General features: G+C 40.5%; 1 long non-coding RNA gene across 1 annotated transcript in view; it reads left to right on the forward strand.

Moving 5' to 3' along the window:
- The window catches only part of LOC120379722, a 373,098-nt gene extending 351,721 nt beyond the window's left edge, over window positions 1-21,377 (forward strand). The window contains exon 3 of the long non-coding RNA XR_005587550.1: window positions 21,108-21,377. This is a non-coding gene — a long non-coding RNA (uncharacterized LOC120379722). The remainder of the gene's footprint in view (window positions 1-21,107) is intronic.
- Window positions 21,378-24,849: the final 3,472 nt, after the last annotated feature.

A 24,849-nucleotide genomic window follows, 5' to 3' on the forward strand; every position in this document is an offset into this window, starting at 1 on the left:
TATAGTTCTTTGCAAATGGTACAGAAAGGAATTAATTATATGAAGTTCCTGGGCACATGAGATCAGGTGAAAAATACTTTTTCTTTTAGGGAAAATAGAAAGTCCTTGAAATAGTGAGCACAGGTTATTGATTTGTTGGACAGACTTTCCAGCAGGTAATTAAAGCTCAACATCTACAGTTGGTTAAATGCACCAGATGTATTTCTGGCAAGTGAGAGCATGAAAAGCAACAGCTTTTGAAGTGCACTGACAGCCCTTAATCTTCAGAAAGGAAAAGCTCTGCTTAGGAAGTCCTCCAGTAAGTAAATTATTTAGTTCACCATGTGCTGCTTAACAGCTGTGTTATTTAGAATTGTGATTTACTCAGTCCTCTCAAAAAAGAAGAGATGGAGGATCCAATCCTGCTCCTAGCCAGTAGAAAGGTTCCCATTGACTTCAGTGGGATCTGGATTAGGTCATAATAGGGTCCTGGTATAATTTTTTTCCTCCTGTCCCTCCTCCTTTTAAACTTAAACACCCAATTTATTTTTCTTATTTTAAAAATGGGAATAGATTGCCTACAATGTTTACACCCCTGCTTAAAAAGATAGTGTAGTGGAAATGTGCTAATAGACTTTTGCCAAATGTAATCAGGATTTGTTAACCATACTGTAAAGGAGAACATAAATTAATACACCCCTACCCCGATATAACGCTGTCCTCATAAGCCAAAAAATCTTACCACGTTATAGGTGAAACCACGTTATATCGAACTTGCTTTGATACACCAGAGCGTGCAGCCCCGCCCCCCCTGGAGCACTGCTTTACTGTGTTATATCCAAATTCGTGTTATATTGGGTCGCGTTATATCGGGGTAGAGTGTATATGCAGAATGGTTCAATTCATAACAATTGTTAATTAAGGGAAAAGTCTGAGCCCCATTGGTTTTAACTAATGGATGCCTTATTCTATGTAGGGGTAAGGATATAATGAGTCCAGAAAAATGCACATATAGGGCTTGTCTGCACAAACTATTAGCCCCTGGGAAGCTGGGGGGGTGAATCTAGCATGCCCTAACCTACCATGGTCTCACTGTTCATGTGTATGCTGCTGACAAGTGTTAGCAGTTCATTATAACACTTTGACCTAGTCCTCTTTGAAACAGGATTAGATCAAAGCATATTAGCTGACTGTTAATATGCATCAGTTGGGTGCACATGAAGAGTTAGACCACAACTACATAGATTCACACCCCACTTTTCCACAAACTAAATGTTCATGTAGATAAGCCCTAAGGGTGGAGAAGAGACCATAAGGAAGTTGTGAGTGACATAGGAATCATTATGCCAGAGCTTTTCTTTAGACCCAAGATATATTCACAAGTAGGGCTGGGTGGGAAACAGTTTGCCATCCCATGAGAATTTTCAACATTTTAAACTCTCATTCAAATAGGGACAAAATGTCAAAATATTGAAAATGTCTGCAAACCAATAAATTGAAACAGCATGCAGTTCGAGGCAATCTAAATGTTTCATTTCAATCATTTGGAAACATTCATTTTTATTTTGACCTTTTATTTTAAAAAAAATCGATTTTAGTACAAATAAAGTCTCTCTATGAAAAAAATGTTTTGCACCAAAAAAACCCAACCTTTTTTCTTTTAGAAAACCTCAAACCAGGACATTTTGAGAATTCTGAAACTTTTTTCAACTTCTTTTTCAAGTCAGGACATTTGTCAAAATGGACCCTTTCCCACAAATATTTGCGGTTTTGACAAATTGTCATTTTTGGTGAAAAATTTTAAATTGAAAAATTCTGGGCTAGCTCTATTCCCTGCACATAGGCATGAACTACTCCGTTCTGAACACACCCAAACTTTAAATGAATCTGGTTTGTATCCAGATCCAAATTGGGGTGTGGTTGTGAAGCTCTGATTCATCTGGTGAGCATTCACTCACATGGGTAGTCCTGTTGAATCATGTAGGAAAGTGCTCACTGAAGTGCATAAAAACTCCATAATCTGTCACTTTGTGGTTCTGACCCATCTATCTAGCTTGGACCAGAGAAAAGACAAAACCTGTCAATTTCACATGGCGTTTTTGGATTTGTTCAAACCAGAAAAATTCAAATAAAAATTTAGATAGTGCAAATCTACAGGAACAAGGCTTAGGTTCATACAGACACCTCCACTGACACTGCCATGTTTCCAAAGCTGTTTTTATAATGTTTATTTCACTTTCCATTTTAAAGCATGGTAAAATAATGAAACTTTAACTTCCTGTCTGGCCACAACTCAGCCACATGCCATTCTGCCTCTGCCCCAAATAACTGGAACTCCTCATTGCTTTACTAGTAAACAATGGCACCTACAAGTGGCAGCTCAGGCTGGAGTACAGAAATCCAATCACACTCTTCCAGATATTGCAAGGGATAAGAGAGACTATGAACGCCATTAAGTCCAGGGTTATTTATCAGTTCCATTTATATTTCTTCAGCTTCCTTTTGACTGAACTTTGTTTTTGCTAGTCAGGGCATGGGGGTTGCTTTTTATGTTTGTTTTGATTTTTGGTATATTCCTCTACTAACAATTGAAACAAACTTTCTGTACTGAATAGCTTCCTAAAGGGATACCCAGGGTCACATACAAGAACAATCTGCAGGGATCACACAACTAGTTGATCTGACTCAGGAATGCAGTAGCCTGACATCTTTTCACCCTTCCATTGCTGATTAAAATGAATTTCTGGATAGGTCATTCTAGTGAGCCAGGGCAATGGGAACATTTACTGTGCAACTTTGTCGGCTTGGAAAATTATTTAACACAAATTGTTCTCATTTGATAGGTGAAGGAGTAATTTGACTTAAATCTCCCTTGATTTTATAGCTATCACTGCACAAACAAATTGGACTGTTTTAGGAACAGTCCCAGTTTGCGAGTGTAGTTTGCTGTGTAATGAATTATATGATTTGTGGCAAACTCAGAGGCTGTAAAAATTCTTCCAGATTGCAAACCTGGAGTGCTATAAAAGTTTAAGACAATAGAGATTATTTAGTGAATCACTGAAATATGATATTGTTGGAATGGCTTGCAAGCTTAACAGAATGAGAAAAGGCAAAGTGGCATTTTTTAAAAAAAAAGCAAAACTGCCATGTTGGCATCTCAGTGATTCCAGATAGGGCTGTGCTGAACGAGCGCTTTACCTTTCAGCTCTCTAGCTGATTTCCCCCAGTTTTTTCTATTATACAAAAGTGATTGCTACTGTGAACATTCCAGCATGGGCAAAAACAGGGTTGGGAGTGATGGACATATGTGCAAGAGAGAGACTAGAATAAGTAAATCCCGGTCATCACAGCCGCCTCACCAACATCTCAATGTTATGCTCACACGTGGACAGAAATAACAGAATGGCTTCTGCATGGTGTAGTTTTGCTTCCAGAACTCTGACTGAAGAAACACAACCCCCATCTTTTTCTTGTGCATCATGGAACAAATTTGGGATGCATAGTGTATTGTCTAAACAACGAGGAGTCCTTGTGGCACCTTAGAGACTAACAAACTTATTTGTTATTGTATTGTGTTTATCTGTTTGTCTATCATCTAGATATTTATGTGGCTTCCATCACCATAGTATTTGGGTACCGTAGTAGACCGGGCCGGTGTGCAGACTGTATGGCACACTGGTAGTTCGGCCTGTCCGTAACCCAGCTGTGGTTCCAAGGCCCCATCCACCTTTGTACACTGCATAGGCTGCTTTGAATTAGCCTTGAACAGCAATGTATGCATAACTTAATCTATTTCGTCAGCAATCTATTTTATGAGTCACATTTTGTCCTGCATATCAATGAATCTATGAAAAGTAATTACTGACCTGAAAGCAGAGATCTCAGTGGCATGATGCATTCAGCTTTATGAATATGTTAGTATTACAAATATAAACATGAGAATAATAATTAAAAAGTGGAGGGAACAATATTTCTTTTCTTTATCATCTTTTAGCTAAACTCTATTTAAACTCCGGATAGGACTGAAAATAATCTTCAGTAAAATTCTGCAATAAAAAAGGCAATAACTGTAAGCAAGAGTTTAGATTCTAAATTAATAATTAAATATAACAAACAAAGACTAAGCAGGTGTATTAAAGGAGACATAATATAAAGATAACTTTAAAAAAGACAAGTTAATTCACTGAGAATAGTCAAGGCAAGAAACCTTTCTTCTTGGCTTAGAGGTAATGTATTTAATGTGATACTTTTATAGAAAGGATTGTGGTGGGGGGTCTAACGCAGAAGGTTCTGGGGGATGCTAAACACAAGCAGATTTTATATGCAGTAGATATACTAAGACTTTATGCCTAAAAATGATCTTATATGGGAGCATTTCATTCTTTATCTCTTTTCCATCTTACTATTACATGAGTCAGAATTTGAATTCAATCTCATCAGGCATTTTCTGCCTCTGTTGAAACTAGTTTAGTTTGCCTTTAGGAAAATCAGAGGGCATAATCATAGAATTGTAGGGCTGGAGGGGACCTCAAGAGGTCATCTACATCATCCGCCCATGCTGGGGTAGGATTAAGTATACCTAGACCATGCCTGCTAGGTGTTTGTCTAACTTGTTCTTAGAAACCTCCACTGATGGGGATTCTACAATCTTCCTATCTGCTGTCATAATTCTATTATTGGTGGTTCTTACCACTAATTTTATGAGAACTGGATCAGGCCCTGAATCAGAGTCAATGGGTGAAATCCTGGACTCATTGAAGTTGGTGATAGAACTCCCATTAACCTCATAGCATTTTATGAATATAACTCTTTTGACACACCTCCTGCCTCTCTCTCTCCCTCCCTCTCATTCCCATCTATGTACACACAGAATCTCTTTATTATCATTTTCATCCAAAATAAAGACTTCAGGGAAGAGATTACAAAGAGAAAACATGTCCATGTTTGCAAAGAACAGATAAAGTGGTATGATTAGATATTTTCCAATTCATTTCATTCTGATAGTTCTGCATAATCGATGCTCATCATTCGACATTAATTTCCAGAGTGCACTTTAATGTGTGTGGTTGCTTTTTTAAAAAGCTTGATAACACCTTTATGATAGCACATCAAAGAATCCACTGGCACAGGAAGATCTTTAAGCGAAAAATCATACCCCTGATTTTGCGTCTATTGAGTGACGAACTTGTCAGAAAAGCTAGGTTAAGTGAACTGCAGCAGTGACTTTCCCCCTTAACTAACTGATCAATTGTGTGGGTATTGTGGTTTATTAGGGGAGTGATTGATAGCCTCTAGACAGAGATTATGGACTTCTGTAAATGTATTCAATTTGTCTGCTCCAGGGATTTCACTGAAAGGAGTTCAGCACAATACAGTTGTGCGCTAAGTGCCCAACTGCAAATTCCAGCAGAAATACAATGCATAATGAACTGCAAGCAAACAGTTGTAAATCTGAGGGTAAAAACCAACAACATTACATTATTTCAGTGGGGATGGAAATGTTCACCATAAACATTCTTGGAAATAATGTATTGATTCATAACTGCAATGTATTGATCCGCACAATTAAATGTGTTCATTTTGCACAGACGTGAATTATACTATTTACAGGATTGGATACATATTTGTTAAACAAGAGAAAAGACAAGGTTCCATTTCAAAGCATACCCACAAAATCTCTAGGATTTGTTCATTCATAAAATCACTCCGAAAACTGTAATGCTCTTGTAATTCTCAGTAAAGGCAGTCTAGCTGTGGAATGTACTTCCAGAACAAATTTGACTAATCCAGAGTCTGGTCATCTACAGAAAATGCTTCAAGACATTCGTTTTTATAAAGCTTTCCCATCACGACCACGATGATTCTAGCAATTCTGGGGGAAAAGACTAATCAAAACCACATAACCAGGAAAGGGAGAAGAACAGAAGAAGAGGATGAAATCCTGACTCCGCTTAAATCAATGGGAGTCTTGCTATTGACTTCAATGGGGTCAGGATCCCACCCACAATGCCTAGCTAAAGTTGGGAAGGGCGTAGATGTTATGGTTAGGCGCACGAACATAGAAACCCAAGATAGATTAAAGTAGAGTTTACAACAGTTGGGTCAGACCCTTATTTCTCCTACTTACCCCACTGATCTCAATAGAATTACTCACATAAGTAAGGGGAACCGGAACTGTCCTTTGTACACATACAAAGTATCACCAGGAGAGGAAAGGGAAAATTGGCACATTTTAAAGGGTAACACTGAACACTGAGTCAAATAATAATCAATATCCAGCTCTTGTATGCGCTGTTAATCATCAACTCTCAAACTGCTTTACAAGCAAGGTCCCTATCGTCATCCCTATTTTGCAGATGGGGAAACTGAGGCATGGAGAGGCAAAATGACTTGCCCAAGGTCACCCAAAAGGCCAGTGGCAGAGCCAGGAAAATAACCCAGATCTCCTGCATTCCAATCAAAGTCTGCTTGACTTTGGTGAATAGTTCCACTGAAGTCTATCTTTATGCGAGTGAAGATAGCAGTACTTAACTACAGCATAGGCACACACAAAATGTATTAGGCCATTATATGTTCATTGGACTGAACCGATGCTTCTGAGCTACTTAATCATGGGAATGCGATGTCCCCAAATTAAACAGGAAATATATTATTGAGTCTCTAATACCTTTTATCTTAGAATCTGAAGGTGCTCACAATACCTTATGAGGTAGGTCCAATGGTTGTTATCATAACTGTTTATTTCAGTAGGACCTAAGGGTCCCAGTTATGGATCTGGGCCCCCCAAATAACCGATATGACTCAAAATACAACACACCGTAATACTGTATATTGGAGAAAGCAGTGATATTGAGATATCTTGGCAAACACTCACTTCTTAGTGCCCACCACTTTTGATAATAGTGTTCCCATTATTTTACTTGGGAAACTGAGGCACAGAGCTGTTAAATGACTTGTCCAAGGACACACTGCAAGTCTGCAGTACCTGTTCAGACTCCTGCTCCTAGTCCCTTCCTCTAACTGATAAGTGACAAATAGCAAGCAAAGGAAATATTACTAAAAGGACCATGCAATAACTTATCTTTCGCACGATAGTGAAATGATGATGGCTTCTAGCCCACTGCCCTGAAATCACAGTGCTCACTTTCTCGCAGGTTGTTTCTAAACATTTAGTGACAAGAGGCTTGATCACCTAATCCTGTGGGAATCCCTGGAGGGAGGAAATCTCCCTGAGAATCCTCTTGCAGAGACGTAGGGAGCCTGTGGGCAGGTTCACTACCCCTCAGAATAAATTGCAAGACCCACCCACAAACCTGATGGATTCTTGGGTCATCTGACCTGTTCTGGCCCCAAGCAACAGTCCTTACCCCCTCTTCCCTGGCAAAACAGCACAATTAGAGCTATGCTAACAAAGATTCCTCCAGTACCCCAAGGGGCAGCTCTGTGGGAGAGAGAACATTGCTCGTGACTGTATTATTTCTTCTGCTTAACCATTTAGGATCCAGGAGGTGGGTACAATGTGCTTTCCTGAAATTCACTTCCTCCACTCTATTGACCCCAAATCCACAAAGAAACCCCATTGCTGTGGATGTGGCTAAGCCTCAGTTCCACCAGAAGGTGAGAGATGTGGCAGCAAAACATCCTCTCTGAGTGAGGTTCATGTGCGGGGGTGAGCCAGGGCTGAGTCAGGATGAGCTCTTTAAAATTTATTAAAGTTCTCAGGCCACCTGACATTTGTCTGCTCCTGTCAGTCAACCAGTGTTGTATCTAATAAATAAACCTATCACTTTCCTCCCCCATTAAGCACAATACCATTGAGTGCACTCCATGCTAAATAATTGAACAGCATTGATCTTAAAATTGAGTTACTAGACCAAGAGCATTTGCTGTATATTTTTTAAATAAAATCACTGTGTTCCTGTCTGTAACCATTGCATGAACCCATTGACAGCTTCAATAGTCTTAGCTTGGCAGAGTTTAATAGTCAACCAAGAAAACAAGTGTGTTTATTTGTTAAACAATTGCAAATACATTTTAGTTGTTCTTATTTAAAGCCACAAATTCACTTTCAGATGATGCCTTTTCTCTCCTGTCTGCTCCAGTGACACATACCCTATCATAACCATATTTAAAGGCTTGCATTAACCATGGAAACTGTAGCCTATGATTTAAAAAGCCCTTCCTCCCTTCCCCTTGCCCCAAATCTCAGGTATGGTGCAAATTTTATGAAAATGGGTTTTTCCGTTGTCTTCCAGAGAAACAGCCAATTCAGGATACTGGCAGCATTCATTTCCGTGCATTCCTACAGATGTGTCAAATAGTCTAGTTCTATTAAATATTTTTAGCTGTAGATTTTATGCTCTCAGAATATCATATATTCAGTGATAGATTCCTTATAATATATGTGTTACAAGTCATACATTGCGTGCTATTAATAACAATATTTGCCATTCCACTGTGGTGGCAGCATAGACTAGTCCAAGTACAGGATGATATCAAATTTCTGTATCTAAATGGGGAGTTGAATATTTTAGTTAAATTCACTTTCACACATTCCTTCTGCCTATAGCAGTAGTAGAAAAAGTCCATTTATTTATATCTGAATACTGGTGACATCACAGAAGAATTTTCTGACGCTTCCAGAAATGGTCATGTTTGGAGAGTATCAAACTCTATGAAGTAATCAATGAAGCACATAATGAATGGGTGAGTGATACTCCTTGCATTTTTTAATGTTATGACAGATAGTCACAATTTGATCATGTGTGCCCCATCGCTCGCTGAAGGCAGCTTGTTGTGGTGGTAGTTCTGCTTCTATCATTCATGTCGTGCGATCTTGAATTATGTAGAGCAGCACTTTATTTGCATGCAATATCATGGAGATGAGACAATAGTTACTGCACTCTGTTATGTCCCCTTTCTTTGGTAAGATCATAAAGATTCCCTTCGTCCGTTGTCTTGCCAATTTCTAGTCATCCGTACATTGTTGCAGATTTTCAACATGAGATCAATACTGTGGTCACCAGCCACTTTTAGCAATTCTGCCAGTATTTTATCTACTCCCAGTGCTTTCCCAGGCTTCATTTTCATAGTAGCATATAACATTTTCTATCCTGGGACTGATGGCTCTGGCACCGTATTCTTTTTTCTGTCATCCTGTATTGTAAGAGGCTCTGATGAGGCATACAGATGGGCACAGTAATCTCTCCACCTGTGTTTGATATCATCACCTTCACTAAGAACTCGGCAATCATGATTTTTTTATTATGCTCAGTCGTAAGGAAAACTTTTCAGTAAGAAGTCTGACCACAGGGAAGGTACCTTTTGTATTATTAATCTCTCTTTATAATTCTCAAGTTCCTCACATTTTGCCCTGATGTATTTGCTTTTGTCTTGTTTGGTTTCCCTTTTAATGTCTGCTCAATTCCGTGTATTTTCTCCTGTGTTCTCCAAGCCACTCTCTTTCACTGAGTTATTCTGTCACTTGTCTAAAACACCTTCTCCATTAACTGTGGTGCAGGCTGATGCAGGCTTTTCAGAATGTGTGCTCTGGTGGCTTGAAGCATAATAGTTTTCATTTTATTCCAAAATTCATTCAGGTTGTTCTGCTCTTTCATCTGTGACATGCCTCAGACCAGTTCTGCATGGAAGTCAGGTAGTTTTGCTTGATTTTGGACAAGTCTGGGTGCAGTGGACCTGTCAAACATCTTATCTTTATAAGCTTTAATTTTAAGGTTGAGGCTATAGGTTGATGGTCTGACCGCCATCTTTGTTAAGTGGATGCTCGACATCCAGCATCCCTATATCGCATAGCCTATTTGGTTCTCTGACACACCATCAGGTGACCACAATGTATATAAACATCTAGGATGTTGGGTGAAGATGGTGGTTGTAATGATCAGATTATTAGAGCAGCAGAATTTGACTAAATGCCTTCCTCTCTCATTTTGTAATCTTAGACCATTGTTTCCCATTCTTCATGAGAGCTTGTAGCTCCAACATTTGCATTCAGGTCTTCAACTTCAAGGAAGATGCCTCTGCTTGGTGTTTTAATGAGTGTCTCTTCATAGAACTCATCAACTGAGGTGACATCAGCTGCTGTTGTAGGGGCATCAAATATCTCCTTGAGATTATTTATGAAAAAATAACAGAAAATTGAGTTTTTGACTAAACAGTCTTTTATCTGTAAAGTGTCTGATTTCTGAGGGAAGTTTTGACTTTTCATAGCAAAATCCCCAATCTCTAAAACTGTACAATTATGGGGTTTGGATGGAAAAATTTCATTTGGGGTTTTTGTGAGGTAAAGTCAAAATTTCCTGGGGGGAGGGCCAGGATTTCCAATCAGCTCTAAGAATTTTTTTCAATTGCATGTCAGACAATTTCACACCTGCACAATGTCACTTTTTCACATTTCACAAAGTGGTGTTTGCATAATAAGGGCCAGATCTTGAGTTGATGGAAATTGATGTAGCTCATTGACATCAATGCAGCTATGGTGATTTACACTAGATGGGAGTCTAGTCCCAAAACCTTAATATTTTTGTTCATTATTTCACTATTAAAAATTGCATTGCATTTCTAATCTGAATTTCTCAAGCTTTGGTTTCCAACCACTTTCCCTTTTTCTGCTAAATTAAAGAGGTGCCTAGTATCAGAAATTTCTTCCCCATGAGTACTTGCAGACCATGATCATGTCACCTATTAATCTTCTTTTGGTTAAACTAAATAAATTGGTCTTTTTTTAGTCTCTTATTATAAGGCATGTTCTTCAGACCTCAGATCATTCTTTTAGTTCTTTTCTGAACCCTTTGCAATTTTTCAATGTCCTTTGTGAAGCGTGGACACCAGAATTAAATTCAGTATTCCAATAATAGCCTCATTATTGCACTATAATCCAGTTATATTACATCTTCCCCACACCAATTCCCGCACACCGAGCAGAAGCTAGTCTCTTCCATTCTCCTTTGTTATTTGCTGCTGTGTTCATCTACTTTATGGTGTTGGGATCGACTATTCTGCCCTCCCTCCTAAGAGTTCCTCTTAATGTTGTCTTGGATGGCCTCACTCCCTCATACCAATTTGTTTCCATCCAACAGTTTCATGTGGGAGTCTGTGTGTTGGCAACCAGAGTACATGTCCCAAATATGACCAGCGCTTCCTTTGGATTCTATAGGAAACACGTTGCTGGTTTGTGATTTCTAGGATCTCTTTGTTCGTAATGAAGTCTTCCCAACAATGCTCAGAATCTTTTGTAGGCACTTATTTTTAAAGGCATCTAGTTTTCTGTCTTACATTTTTGTAGCTCTCTAGTTCTTGTAGCCATAGGTTAGCACTGAGATTACATAGCCTGGTTCCGTTTCTATAACCAGTGGATGCATTATGAGCCTATGTGGTTAGCCTTGTGCTCAACCCTCTCTGCTTTATCCAGGCTTGAGATTGACAGCCACATCAAGGTTCAGCAGTCAGGGTTGCCAAATAATCCTACTAGATACTAGGGCTCAATCCCCAAAAGTGCTGAGCACCCTGGTACTGATCCTTCTTTCTTTTCATCCCAAAGCATCTTTACAGACATGGGGAGCAGTACAGAGTTGCCATTCATTGCTGTCCGTGGTTTGTTCCTTCATTAAGCCCAGCCTAGTCACGTCCCTGCACACTATGTCCTACCATGTAGTCTGTGGTCAACTTCTAGTTTGACTCACCTTGGTTATGTTTTAATTATTTTCTCTGACATCCTATCATCTGTTTGTCTTCTGGAGTGTCCCACCATCATCATCTTTTCAATTTCAGCCAATCCCATACCAGGATTTCACATTCTACTCTCTTTCTAACTTCATTTTTTTTTAAATCATTACACTTTATACCTGCCCTCTCTACTGCAGTAGACATGGCCCTGATCCACAAAACATAGTGTGAACTTTAAGCACATGCTTAAATGGTTTTGCTGCATTGGCGCCATGATGCTGAGCACTTACAGGATTGAGGTTTTAATCATCTGTATGCTTACTCTACGGAGTATCTCCAGAGTTGGTATCTCTTCCCCTACAAATGACAGAGATTGGATGGAGATGTATTCATACTGTGATATTTTCTGTACTTATAAGTTCTCATAAGAATAACGTAATTATGAAACACAACCAAGGAAAGGCTGGAAACAAAAAGACTCCAACTGAAATAAATTACTTTATGGAAAATGATTCCGTCTCTTTAGCAACTACGCAGTGAAAAATAAAAATCATCCCAATGTTTAGATCTATAGACATAATAGTGGGGGAAAAACAGTGCATTCAGATATTACAGTTGTAACCCTGATTGCATCTTCTTCAAGGTTATAGACAAAGTGAAATTACTACACTATAAAACTGTCACAAGAGTGCAGCTTTTCTAAGTGTTTCTAAGTATCTGCTGCTAAACTTGAAAAGACAGCCTCATTGCTAGCATGGGAAAGCATTACAAAAGATTATTAGGAGGCAAACCTTATAAAAAGCATCTCTCAATTCATTTTGATTTAGAAATGTTTTACAGATTGAAATCTATTAAATGTGAAAATAAAATTTGCCACATCAATCATCAGCAATAGAAGGAGGTGAAAACCTGGGGAAATAACTAGTAATGAAATCAGTCTCCTACGGACTTTTGAGGTCTGCATTCCAGAGCAATTTCAGTTTTTATGCTTTCATAATTTCCTATTTGACTTTTATTGTCAATTGATTTAGTTATTGATTAAGAAAGGAAGAATGTGAACATATTTTTGAATCATTGTTATGTTACTGTTAACCTTAAACATGACTTACAAATACCGGCATTCAATAGCTGTCCATCTAGAGATTTTTAGCACCGCGTGGGAAACCCACATCATCAGAGATGATCCTGGAACAGGTTTTTATTAATTTAAGACTGTATTGATGCACCTAGGCACTGATTTAGAAGGTATGTTAGCACATGTCTAACTTTAAACACGTGAGTAGTCTCACCAACTTCAAAGAGCTAAAAGTCACATGCTTAAAGTCAGATGTGTTTAGATACCTTGCTGAGTTACGGCTCTAATTATGGTAATTGCATATATACATTGGTCTATTAACCATGCAAGTATAATCATGGAAATGCTGCTTACCTAGAACCCCATTACCTCCATGCAAAAGGAAAAGGTGGTCATAGAAATATGTGAAGGGTGTGGAAGTAACACTGAGATGAGTGCTGGAAAGGTTCAGTGCTGTTAGCAATAGTTAGCAGGCTGGTATAGCATAAGCCAGCTCAGCATGACTTCCTGCTGGTTAGGAAAAGAGATTCACAGTTGCATAATATGCAACTACATGGAATGGTGATGGTACAGTGTCTAATGAGCCCTTGTTTTCTATTGCCTAGTGTCTCCTGCATCCCTGTTGAGGAAACTCTCTGTTGCAAGGGGATGTGCACAAGTTAAAACTGATGGAGGCTGGTTCCATGCATTTATTTTGTGCAAGATGGACTTGACATGAGACAGAGGACTTTCCCCCTTTCTATAAGACTGACACTCTCCTGCTATCGGGTACACGATTCAAGCATTTCTGTACTCTCCCCTCTAAACTTAATGGATTTATAAGGGAATTAGTGTAACCTTCACGTTTCCTCAAAGGGTTTGGTACAGTTTTGCCAGAAGCCCCCCAGCACAGAAGAAGGGATCATGCCACTAACTTTTTCTGTGATTTGTCATGGTAGAGGATTTAGCTGTAAGATATAGCGGAATGGGTTTGTTTTAAGACAGCTGTTTGTAACTCTGTTTTTTACAGATTATGCCTTGCCAGTTATCAGACTAAATTTTCCACCATATTTGTTTCTGCTAAATCCTCTGTTCTTTAGTCTTAGGTCACAGTTTATAATAATAGCATTTATCGATTTAAAATATTATTGGCACTAACTTCCATTGTTTAAATGAGTGAATGTAGTGATCATAAAAATTATGGACTCATAGCTCTGGCTGCAACAATGATCAGTGTGGTCAATCACTGTGCATTTTTGCCCATTATGCACCCCAGTTCTGATCTGCACTGCCCACTAATCATTCATTTCAGGGAGTCTCTTGACCACACATTGTCAAATCAAGCCAAAGCACACTGAGGTTTTGTGCTGTGGTCAATCCTGAATGACGATAAATGTATCAGACTCAATTTCCCTCCTAGTTCTAAAACCATTTCGGAACCCAACTCTCTCATGCGATAGTTCAGTGCATTAACCAACTGAACCACCTCCATCCCTCTGTGACAAATTCCTTAATTTGATTTCTTGGAGGAAGGGCAAAGGTATTTTTTATGAGCTAGGTTTTTTAACTACCCTGTTTCTTTCACCCCATCTGCTTAGCCAAGAGGAAATTTATGATCTGAGCTCCTCTGTTATTTCAATCATTCAGTTAGAAAAGAGAAAGCGAAACTAAAGATAAGAGAGTTGAAAGTCAGAGGTGTGGAGCAAATAAATTGATGGTGACAGAGAGTGAGAAGGGAAAGAAACAGCCATTACAAAATGGAATTTTGGATCCATATGATTCCTATTTATTAGCAGCAGTTTTTCTGTAGACTTTCTTTGCATGCATATCTAGCTGTCTCTAGAGGTCTAGCTAAGGGACAGAGTGGGGCAGTTTATCAGCATACGCATTGGCTCACGATTTATGAATCAAATAACTGTACCTGTAATCTAGAAATGAAATATACACAATGAGCGCACGCTTCTCTTTAACCCTGCAGCGGCAATTTCTTTATGCCCATGAAGGTGTAATTATATATGATTATATTTATCTACACTAAAAGGGAAGGGATATAATATCCTCCCTAATTATTCTGCCGAAGAGCTGGCATCAGTCTTTTATGTGGTATAGGACATCTGAAAATCCAGGCTTTCAACTAATAATAAAATTAATTATCTGACACGAAATATACAATAGTGTCCTTATTTCAGAAGGAAATTATAGAAGTTCATTAGTAGCAGCCAGTAGTATTCCCTCAAGGGGGCTATGTTTCTTTGAGACTGATGAACTAGTGTTCAGAGGATGCTGGGGGGCAAGATGCAGGGGAAAGTGGTAGGTGATCTTCTTTAATACAGCCAAGTTTGTGACTCCTTAGACAATGAGCACGGTCTTGGAAGTAAGATTTTCAGTACTGTAGTGTTTCTAGGAATGGTAACAACTAAGATGGTGACAGGTTTCAGAGTGGTAGCCATGTTAGTCTGTATCAGCAAAAAGAACAGGAGTACTTGTGGCACCTTAGAGACTAACACATTTATTTGGGCATAAGCTTTCATGGCTAAAACCCACTTCATCAGATGCATGGAGTGGAAAATACAGTAGGAATGCCCCTCTGCCGTGTACATTGGCCAAACCGGACAGTCTCTATGCAAAAGAATAAATGGACGTCAAGAATTATAACATTAAAAAACCAGTCGGAGAACACTTCAACCTCCCTGGACACTCAATTACAGACCTAAAAGTGGCAATTCTTCAACAAAAAAGCTTCAAAAACAGACTCCAAGGAGAAACTGCAGAATTGGAATTAATTTGCAAACTGGACACCATCAGATTAGGCCGGAATAAAGACTGGGAATGGATGGGTCATTACACAAAATAAAAACTATTTCCCCATGCTAATTTTCCCCCTACTGTTACTCACATCTTCTTGTCAACTGTTGGAAATGGGCCATCCTGATTACCACTACAAAAGTTTTTTTTCCTCTTGCTGATAATAGCCCACCTTAATTGATTTGTCTCATTAGAGTTGGTATGGCAACCCCCATCTTTTCATGTCCTCTGTGTATATATATCTTCCTACCGTATTTTCCACTCCATGCATCTGATGAAGTGAGTTTTAGCCCACAAAAGCTTATGCCCAACTAAGATGGTGTTACCAACTGATTGCTGAACTGCTGGCCTCCAAACAACAGCAGATTCAGAGGTATGCAATGCTTTCTCAACCAATCTTCTGTGTTGTGAGTTCTCCCCTGGCAAAGCATGCCTTGCCTCAGAATGAAAGAGAGGAGAACAACACTTCTCGAGATTCGTGAACATAAAACCACATAACGTGATTAAAATGTCACAGGAAACCACACAATTAATTTGCAGTGAACAATTTATTCAGCATGTTTAGCACTTTTTTCCTGCTCACAAATTGTCTGCAAACAGATGACCAATTTTATGAATTGATTCATTATTCAAATTGTTCAGTTAATATTTCATGCAAATACATTTCAAGTTTTCCATTGGCTCCAGTGGGTTTTCGATCACGGTTTCAAAATTAAATACATGCTTAAGCACTTGGCTGAATCGGGGCTAGTGAGAATATAAAAAATAAGAGGTTCTTATTCTTTTCTTTTTAAATCAATCTACTGCTAGTTAAAATTGTCAGATTAAAAATACCCACAAAATCCTCACTTCCTTTAAAACTGTAGACTGGGTTACATGAATGAGTGAATGTGGAGCATTAGCAAGAAATTACAACATATTGGCTTTTATAACAGTGTGCTCTCTTTGCATTGAAATGTATGACTAGTTGCAAAAGTTTATATTAAAGTGTGTACATATATTGAGAACTTGTCCATTTTTAGCCTGAGGAATGCATCTCTATTATCGCCACAAAACAATAACTAGAATCTCAGCTGGTGTATATTGGCTTACCTTGATTGACTCCAGCTGAGAATCTGGCTCAATAGCAATATGGTTTGGTTTTGTTCTTACATCCCTCTCTACCTTTGTATCAGTATTTTCAATAAATTATTATTTCTATAAAGGATAAATCTGGCAAACTTCAAACACCACAGTATTCCCTGGCAGGATGCATTTGCCTTAACATCAGGGTAACGTTATGGCATGATTTGACTTTACATCAGGTAACTACTGTAGCATCAGGGGTATCCAAAGGAATGAGTGGAGATGAAGTTGTTTAAAATAGCCAACAAATGTTGAAGCCAGAATCCTCAGTGCCTGCCTCCACTACAGCTGGTGATAGGCTGCACCAACCACCACAAAAATATTTTGTTTCAATTCCCTTTCCGGTAGCCTCTCTCTCAAACCACACCCACCTGCAACCCCACTAATGAGGAAGGGAAACCTGTTGCACTATGGAAATAGAAACTAGTAAGAGTTCAACAGCATGGATTGTGGGCCAGCGGTGTGCAGACAAAGCCAGGAGGGAGGACTTCTCAGTTCTATGCTTTGTGGTACCACCAGCTTGCAGATCTAGCTAGCATGTGTAATGATAGTAGTGAAGACATGGTGGTAGGGGCTTGAGCATGGGTTAGTTGCCCCAGTACAAGCCCACTGGGGACCCTTAGTGCGTGCACAGGTTGCTGGCTTATCTCTCTGCTGCCACATCTTCACTGCTACTATTACCTACACTAACTAGAGTAAAGCCAGCACAGGTATGCCTACCCATGCAACAATCACACAGTCACTTACAGTGCAGACATACCCTGTTTTCCACTGCATAGCACTTTGCCAGACGTTTACATTTGCACTGAAATTTTCCATGCCGGATGCCTGCTTCAGGCTGAATTATTCTGGAAAATTTCAAACAAAATTGTTAAGCTGTAACTGAGAATGAACCTAAGGGGAAAAAATGTTGTTTTGCCCATGCTAAAAGAGTCTGATGGAATTTTCTTTTAAAATCTCTAGCACCTCCATGGTTTGAAGTAGGGATCTGAAAATTGGTAGGAGTTGGTTTTGGTGTTAGGGATGTGCCTTTTGCCAGCCGTGTAAAAATCTGCCCAAATTTGCCCAAGTTATAAGACTTTGAATAATTACAGTTCACATATGCTCAGTTGAGACTTCTCAGATTTGAGCAATTAAATTCCCCAAAGATTCTGTCTTTGCTGAGCAGGCTCCATCACCTCACAGCTCCTACACGTGATTGGACTGTCCAGGCATGATCCACACAGAGCAAATGAGCATGCTTCAGCCCAAATCCAGATTTTCCCTATAATTGGTGTGGGGCAGCTGTCAAGTGCCAGAACTGAGAGCTAAGACCTAGTCTCTCCTGTGCTCTCAGTTATCCCCATGCTGGTGCCCAGGTAGTGTAAAGGAAGCAGTTGTTAGATTTGAATGAAAAGAGGTCTAGAAATGGATAGACAAGAAGTCTGGGATTAGGAACTAGTGGGGGGAGGAATGCTGGTAAAAGGAAACAGCTGACTAGAAGCTGGGATGTTGCAAGGGAACTGGGACTGGTTGGGAAAGAGACTGGACAAGGATCTGGAGAAAATGTTTTGTTTTTTTATTCAAATGAACTTTTTGATACAAAATTTTCTTTAATTTTAATATTAAAAAGAATTTTTTTAAAAATGCTCAAAAATCAAACAAAATGTTCAATTTGGGTCAAACAAATGGAGAACTGAGGCACAAGGCGATGAAGTAACTTGTGCAGGGTCTTGCAGGAAGTCCAGGGCACATCCAGGACACATCCAGGAGTTGAACCCTAGATCTCCTGAGTAAAGCAGTGTGAATAATGGATTTTTCAGTTCACTGACAATGCTGGAAAATATATTTAAAAAATCACCTTGGATTGAACTGAAACAAATTTTTTAGAAAATTTTGGTGACTCAAAATTTTTTTAAAAAAAAGTCATTTTCAGTTAAAAGAAACATTTGTTTGATCCAAATTGACAGTTTTGTTTGATTTTTCAGCATTTTAAAACATTTTTTCTTTTTAAAATTAAAGAAAATTTTGTATCAAAAATTCATTTGAATAAAAAAATCAAAACATTTTATTCTGAAAATGTCTAATGGTAACATTTACAAATTTTGGAAATTCTTTAAAACTTTTTTTTAATTGAACAATTCAATGACAATGACACAAATTGGCAAAATATTTTGGTGTTACCAAATCTGCAATTTTACTGAAAAAAAATTTCAGCTTAAAACATTAGTTCTTTTCTACTCCTGAGTCCCAACAACAAGACCTTCCCTGCTGTGTAAGATGGTGAAATATTTTTAGAAAGTATTTTTTAAAAATTGCAAGGTGGCTAGAAATGTGTCAAAGAGGTTTGGTTCTTTGTGGATACCACTGAATGTGGGACTACATGGGAACCCCAAAATGAATAACAGAAACCTTCAAAATGGTGTGCTCCACCTTGTTTTGTGTTACTACTGCAAATAAATACAGATGGAAGTTAGTGCTTTTAGGAATGACTTCCAAACATGGCATCTGTCAGACAGGCCGAGAATTGTCGTTAACAGTCATTTTTTCAAGGGGCACCTTCCATTCGATCTCTTCTCAGTCTCTGTAGATATGACCTGATATAGAACTGAGTATTACTTTGGCTTTAGGTACTTTGCTTTGCATAAAAGTTGTGCTATGCAGCATGGAGTTATAAAATTAATCTTCTCTTTCCATTTCTAAAATAAGGTTACCTGTAAAAATGTGAATTCTCTTACCACTCTGAGCAACACTAGGCAGAGGGCATTTCACAGCTGGCACACATCTACTGAGGCCTTTGTTGTGTTCATGTGCGTTGAAAACGCCTTTGGGAGGAGAAGATTCCACTAGAATCTTAAACAGCTTAGATTAGTTCTATAACCAGAGTGTTTGTGGTTAATCAATTCTGACATTGCAGGTGTCTGGGAAAAGGCAGAATTACAGGAACACATGAGGCAGTGTGGCCTAGTGATAGGGCCTGGAGTGCCAGGAAACCTCAGTTCTATTCCTGCACTGACCTATGGTGTGACATTGGGCAAATCACTTCGCTTTAGGGTTGCCAACTGTCTAATTGCACAAACCCAAACACCTGGGATGAGCCTGGGGTATGGGATTGGATTGCAGGAGTTGGTACGGGCTCTAGGAGGGAGTTTGGGTATGGGAGGGGCTCAGGGCTGGGGTAGGGGGTTGGCGTGTTGGAGGGGGTGACGGGTGCAGCTCATGGATGTGACCAGCATGTCTGGCTCTTAGGGTCAGGGGCAGCCAGGCGGCTCTGTGTGCTGCCCCGCCTGCAGGCACTGCCCCCCACAGCTCCCATTGGCCACATTTTCCAGCCAATGGGAGCTGCAGAGTCAGCACTTGCAGCAGGGGCAGCGTGCAGAGACGCCCTGGTCACCCGTACCTAGGAGCCAGACATGCTAGTCACTTCCGGGAGCCACGCAGAGCCAGGCCAAGTAAGGAGCCTGCCTTAGCCCTGGTACTGACCAAAGTTTTAGCAGCATATTAAAAACTCCCAGATTGGTTTCAGTAGCCACCAGGAGATTGATTCTGATTCTGGGAGACTCCCGGCCAATCCAGGAGGGTTGGCAACCCTACTTTGCTTCTTTGAGTCTATTTTTCCTCCTATTCTTTGTCTGTCTTGTCTTATTGCTAGCTTTTGAGCTGATTAGGACAGGTATTGACTCTGGATATGTATTTGTAGAGTTCCTAGCACAAGAGGGTCTCAAATCTCAGATGGGTCTACCATAATACAAATAATAATAAGAATGAAGAAATTTACACTAAGAATATTACAAAGAAAGGCATCACACCCAATGGCTTTGTTTTACAAACCTGAAGCCGAATCAGACAACACAAAAAGCAAGAGAGGAATATGGATGCTCTAACAAAAAAGCAGATCTCAATTCCCATAGAAACAGAATTTAAAGTATTTTGAAACTTTTCAGTAGCTAAACTTTTTCTTTGTCTTAGAAATCAATACTACTTGTGCTTGTTTTATTTAGTTTTCCCTAGCTACCTCAGTATTCCTCACTGCAAAACACTATGCTCTACTGATCACCTGGAGATAGTCATGTGCCTCAGAAAAATAATTTCCAATAAACTGTTCCTTCTCCTGCCACGTCTAGTTTATTTTTTTATACTTTGTTTCAGTGAGTTTTTTGGGCAGTAACCTTTTTACTACCTTTATGCTACTATTATTGAATATCAATACTGCAATGTATTTCACAGCCACCCGAATGGTTCAAAGATGAAGTGGAAACAGTTCAATAACTGCAAAGATTTTTCAATTATGTATTATACAGATTAGGACAGTCAGGGAAAAATGAATAAAGGCTGTGAAGTTCCAGGTTTCTTTCCAAGCAAAATTTCTCAGAGGAGAGGGGGGGAAATTACACTGCAGCTAAAAATGAAAACTGCAAAAATAAAATACCGAGGTGAAAATCGGGTATTAACTCTGAAAGATGATTTTGTATTTTCCCAGATAGAGATTTTGGAACTTGATCACAAACCATAACAGTGACGAGAAGAGAAGAAGTTGACTGTTAAGGGACTGAGAATACAGAGCTGGCGCTTCTTAATGAGAGATCTTAATTTTGGCTGTGGGGCTCTGGAACATGGTGATATTCAAATACTGTGTGTATTGTGCTCTGTGGCAGCTTGTCTATGTTAACTTCCCTCTCCCAATAAACTTACAGATACTGTTTACTCCTTTGTATCAAACATCCGAGAATGAACTGCAACATTAGCACAGATTCCTGAGATGCTTAGAGTCTCCTGGAAGCCAATGGTATATTTTATTCATAAAATACAAATGTTTATTTTATTTTTTCCAACTTACAAAACACAAAGCAGCCACCTGTTGCACTAAGCACCTGTGTAATGCATTAGCACACACTCTCAAAATAGAAATTTAAATAAGTCTCTTACAGCAGGTTATGTGAAGTGAAACTCCAATCTTGCAAGTTACATAAGCACAAGTGTAACTTTAAACGTGTGAATAGTCCCAGTGGAAACAATGGGAATACTCATATTCTCAAGGGTAAGCCTGTGCTGAAGTGCTTTGCTGGCTTGGGACATTAGTGCTCATGAAACTGTTGGGCTGAAGCTCCCCCCCTCCCACCCCAAACTGAAGACCTGAGCAGTGATAGTACAAGGACACAGTGTCACACTGTTGTGCATTAATGGTCATCCGAAGGAAAGAGGATAGTTCATTCCTTAGGCTTATTCACTAACTCGTTCATTCCTTAGGCTCATCCCAGGTCTTGCTGCTGAAATTACCAATGGAACTGCTAAATGGGCTGGTGTATTTTATGTTTTGGAAACTCACCAGGGGCGGCTCTAGGGATTTTGCCACCCCAAGCACGGCAGGCAGGCTGCCTCCTGCCTGCGGGAGGTCCACCGAAGCCGCGGGACCAGCGGACCCTCCGCAGGCAAGCTGCCGAAGGCAGCCTGCCTGCCGCCCTTGCGGCACCAGCAGAGCGCCCCCCGCGTCATGCCGCCCCTAGCATGCGCTTGGCGTGCTGGGGCCTGGAGCCGCCCCTGAAACTGAAAGGAGGCCACCAAACTCCTTTCATGCGAGAACATCAAGAAGCAATCAGACGGTAGCAACTTTCCATCACATTTGGGCTACATTTTTCAAACTGAGAGTTTGAAAGAGGGTATCTAGTTAATATTTGCAAGAGCCACCGAGTTTGTCAAATTTTCTATTCACCATATAAACCTGAGAGAGACCAGTGAAGTTATTCAATAACCTGATTAGTAGAAGTTAGATCATAACATAATCTCAACGGAAGAACCCATAGGGCTGTCCCTGACCGCTGCTGCTTGCCAAACCCCCACCCCTCCACCCCAGAAAGCTTGGTTTGTGCCATAGATTGCAGGGCCATTAGTATCAATGTAGCATTGAAGTGGAACAAGTTGGGCCCAATTTTAGCTCTCTGGGCCCAGAAGCCAGATCTGGCATAATGTCTCTTAGTAGTATGGGTGCAAAGGGAACACAGCATCTGTTGCATTCTTTCCAAAGGAGCCAGCTGCCTCTGCTCTCCCATGTGCTGTCAGTTCCGCTGGCCAGTACAAAGGGGAGAGGGGCCATGTCCCTACCCTGCTGTGCCCTACTTTGAGAAGTTAGCACCAGTGGATCAGGGTACAAGATCACTGACTGTGGCTCAGCTGTGGGCAGGGGTGCAAATGGGGAGTGGGACCCTTGAACCTTTGTGTTCCTTGGAACTCTCACACCATGGCTGGGCACAATCTTGCCCTCACCACATAGCACATCTTGCAGAACTATGACCCCGATTCAGCAAAGCACTGAAGAGTGTGAGTCACTTTAAGTAATTCTCATTGGCTTCAACTGGACTACTCACTTGCTTACAGTTAAGTGCTTTGCTAAATAGATGCATCAATTAGTGCCCTCATATTGGCCATATGATGTTCTGCCAGCTTCAGGCAAATCATCTTAACTTAATTCAACATGGGAGCTTTACTTTTTTCTTTTCAAGATAGGTCCCATCATTATTGAGTTTCCTGGCAATTTTCACAGCCTGAATGCGGGCAAAGTATTGATGTTTATGCATAAAGCAGGTTGTTTCAAAAAGTGTATTTAATTACTTTTTTTGAAAAAAAAATATTTTAAATTGCAGAACAAGCAGTAATGGGGTTAAAAATAGTAGGCTGCATTCTGCCCTGGTTTACACTAGTGTAAGTCTGATATATTTCCACTGACTTTCAGCTGAACTTGGCCCAGGTTATGTGCAATGTTAACAGACAATACAGGTTTTGAATTCTTAAAATAGAAAATGCTTCTGCTGAATGCTCAGATCTATCAGACCTACTACCTTTATGATCACTTAATGATGATAATAAGAGATTGGAATCAGCAGTTTGGAACATAAAACCTACTGTATACAGTTTTTTACCAAGCCATAAGTACTGACATAATGGTAATTTATCCATCAGATAAAGCCTGTCTTGGGTAAGTATTAAAGGCCTCAAGGTGAAGAAGGATTTGAAGTTGCTCATTCCTAAAGGTATCATTATGGAAATGAGACATATCTATAGGTCTCTTGGGTTGAAGTGAATGGGAGCCAGGTGCCTTTGGCATGAAGAAAGGAAAAGAATTAGCAGGCTTAGTGGTTTTGGTGTTGTTTACATTAGAGTTCTTTTCACCTGTGAAATAAAGACTGATCATGCTCATCACAACAAATTATCTCAGTGCCAGAATTCTAGCAGGGCTGATACCATTGCAGTAAAACTGAACCAGGGCCAGATTAACTTTTTATGGGCCCGGTGCCAAACATATTTGTGGGCCCCCCTGGGGGCATGAGGAGGTAGGTCCCCAGAGCAAGGGGCCAGCCTGGGGCATAGCATGGTGGGGACAGCCCCGCTCCATCCAGCCCAGTGCAAGGGCACTCTATACAAACTGGCAGTTGCCAGATGCACCCTGGCCCACCCAGCCCAGTGCTGCCAGCTTGCCCCTTCCCCTCGGGGATGGGCCCATGCCGTGCCACACAACCCATGACTCCCTATGCCCAGCAGCACCCCCCACAGGCCCTCCACCACAAATGCACAGCAGGCTACACACCGTCACCCCTGCCCAGCACCCCCACACACACAGCCGCACCACTACTGCCCAATGCACTTCCCCACAGCCCACAACTACAGAGCACCCCACTCAGAACCCCTGCTGCCCAGCATCTCAACACACAGAGCTCCCCCACCACCCCGCAACAGACAACCCCACACTAGCCAGCAGCCCCCCACGCATCTCCAGAGACCCACTCCCTCACACCCTGGCCACACTCACTGGCCCTGCTATGATGGCGTCTACCAGGCTGAGCTGGCAGCACGGCTGGAGCCGGTCCAGTGCCAGGGCAGGGAATCACTCCGGCCTCTTGGGAGAGGCGCGATTAGCCAAGCCAGGGTCTGCCCCCACCCTGGCCAAACTCCCTCAGGACCCACTTGCCTGGAGATAGGATGACCATATATCCCCTTTTGGCCAGGACAGTTCCCTTTTTAAGCTCTGGCCTGGCCATCCTAACTTTTTTGACAAAGTTTTATCCCATTTTATCCCATTTGCTCTTGCCAACTTCTGGCAGTGGTGTGGGGAGCTGGGGCGGGGCATATTAGAGAGGAAAATTATCGCCTCAGCTGGACAATGGTCACCTATCTAGCTCCAGCGTCACTCACACAATCACTTAATAATTTTGCATCCACTTGCTTAGCTC

This window comes from Mauremys reevesii, linkage group 13, assembly GCF_016161935.1.
Source record: "Mauremys reevesii isolate NIE-2019 linkage group 13, ASM1616193v1, whole genome shotgun sequence".
NCBI classification, from domain to species: domain Eukaryota; kingdom Metazoa; phylum Chordata; order Testudines; family Geoemydidae; genus Mauremys; species Mauremys reevesii.